The sequence below is a fragment of the Pteropus medius genome, unplaced genomic scaffold, assembly GCF_902729225.1.
Source record: "Pteropus medius unplaced genomic scaffold, Ma_sr-lr_union100, whole genome shotgun sequence".
Lineage (NCBI taxonomy): Eukaryota > Metazoa > Chordata > Mammalia > Chiroptera > Pteropodidae > Pteropus > Pteropus medius.
In genome coordinates, this window is record NW_024351073.1 from 7,723,324 (window position 1) to 7,725,707 (window position 2,384).

At 38.8% G+C, this 2,384-nt stretch overlaps 1 pseudogene; it reads right to left on the reverse strand.

The window, feature by feature from the left end:
- Positions 1-1,880: 1,880 nt before the first annotated feature.
- LOC120586337 (uncharacterized) lies at positions 1,881-1,999 on the reverse strand (annotated as a pseudogene).
- Positions 2,000-2,384: the final 385 nt, after the last annotated feature.

Consider the following 2,384-nt stretch of genomic DNA (forward strand, 5'->3'; position numbering starts at 1 on the left):
CCAACAGGAAGCCGTGGGGCAAAGGAGCCTATGACTCTTGCATCCATAGAGGTCAGCTCCTAGGGCTCAGAGTTGTGTAAAGATAGAGACTGAATCAGGAGGGGCAGAGGGAAAAATTCCAGGTCACTTTAACCTTAATAAACCTTTATGTATTTAAGATACTTTATTAAATGGTTTTGAGCACCTGCACAGATCATGACAGTAACTACTAGTAATAATGTGCTGTTAAAAGATAAATCGAAGCATATAAAAAGTTTGACTTTATTTAAGCATTTATCCATTCAAATTAGGCACCATCAGTCTGGAAGTGATTAGGAGTGCTCTGCTGACAGGAGCGAGGGGAAAGACTTCCATAGAAAAAGTGTGGGAGCAAAGAAAGGAAATTACTGGATTGACTGGTTTACAGCTTAAGGCCTGGTTAGCCGTTTGTGACTGGTTGTTCTTAGCATTTTGATTTTGTAACCTTGAGGCATTTACGGGCTTAGATTTTGGTTTGCTTGCATAGGCCACCAGGGCATTAGAGCCACCTCAGTCTAATGGCCTCCTTGTTTAATTAATTTAACAGTGCTGTAGCAGGTTTGAGCAAACTTTTTCTGTAAAGGGCCAGATAGCAAGTATTTTAGCCCCTGTAGGTCATGTGGTCTCTGTTGCAACTACTCAGCACTGCCATGGTAGAGCAAATGAATGAATGAGTTGGCTGTACTTCAATAAAATTATTATTATTTTTTGGTCCAAAGGGCTGCAATCTGCCAACCTTCTGTTACAGGACAACGCAAACTTTATCCATGCATACTAAATTATATTAAGTTATTGCTCCCGCTAACCCCATATATTGTTCTACTATAGAACAAACAAACAAATAAAAAACACGGTACATTTCTTTTATATGTATATACCTATGTCCCTATATAGGCTCAGAAAATGAAAACCGTCCTGCAATAGAATTTTTGGATTTTATTTTTTGTTATTTCAACCCTGTTATTTGCAACAACTGGCTGAATGAAGTGACTGACTTCGTATTTAAGCGACTTTTAAAACGCAATACAATATTTAATGAACAGTGAGAAAATCCAAATGGGAGGAACAGATTATTTTTTATGAAATTAGTGACTTTGTGGAAAGAAATAGATATGCGTTAATAGCGTAAGGAAAACAATTTAAAAATCACAATTATATAAAGAAATACAAATTAGTAGATGATGGATGGTCACAAGGATGGGCAGCACTGCAAAGGGAAGGCAGTTAGCTGTAATGTAATGGCTATGTAGAGGGCCAGAGGAGAGAAAGAGCAATCAGGGGGATTGTTTTTATAAACTATATGAATGTCTAACCAATGCACTGTGTACTTGAAACTAATAATAAAATAAAATTTTAAAAAATCATAATCATAATATCTGCATAAGTAATCCATGTTAAAGTGGGACCAATTAGAAAAGATCAGGTTACTCAACCTCTAGGCTGATACTATATGAGAGATTAATGAGAGAGTTGTGCCCCAAAGATCATATTTTATAAGACTAATTATCTTAAGATTGTAGAGACAAATATAATCTAAATTTTTAGTGAGGCCTCCCTTCCTTCCTTCCTCCTTTCCTTCTTAATATATAAACTGAAGTGAAATTTGCTTTATTAACCTCAACCCATATTTCCTTGGACTCTAGCACCTTTTTCAGGTCTCTGGAGATTCTGAGGAATGGCTGATTTCTCTGTCTGTCTGTCTGTCTGTCTGTCTGTCTGTCTCTCTCTGTCTCTCTCTCTCCCCCTCCCTCCCTCTCCTCCTCTCTCTTCCTTTCTTTCTTTCTTGGCAAGGCAACCCTTGGTTGACTTCACAGATTGCAAGGACCTTATCAGCTTACAATCCCTTATTTTTTAATTTTGTATGGCTGCAGCACCTGGTCTTCCTAGGTGGTCTCCCATCCAGGTACTAACCAGGCCAGAACCTGCTTAGCTTCCGAGATCCAATGGGATCGGGCTTGTTCAGGGTAGCATGGCCGTAGACAATGGCTGATATTTCTTTAGTCATCTCAGGTTTCGACTGTTCAACTGTAGCAATAAGTTTCATGAGCCATTCCACCATTCCTAGTGTGCTGTCCTATTGCATTCCTTGGTGTCCTGAATGTGACAAGGTTCTTTTTTTGATTCCACTCCCACATATCCCCCACTAACAAGTCCACATGTACATTGGACTTAGAAGGCTTTGTAACATAAACAACTTATAATGAATTATTATACAATTCATATTTTCTCTAAACCCTTGTATAAGTCTCCTCTACAGTCTCCAGCCTCCAAGATATTTGCCTCTCACCCAATCTACCCCCTTTCTCCGGTCCCTGGAAATACCTCTCCACCTCTAAAAAACTCTTCAATTAAGGGGAGCGTTCTGA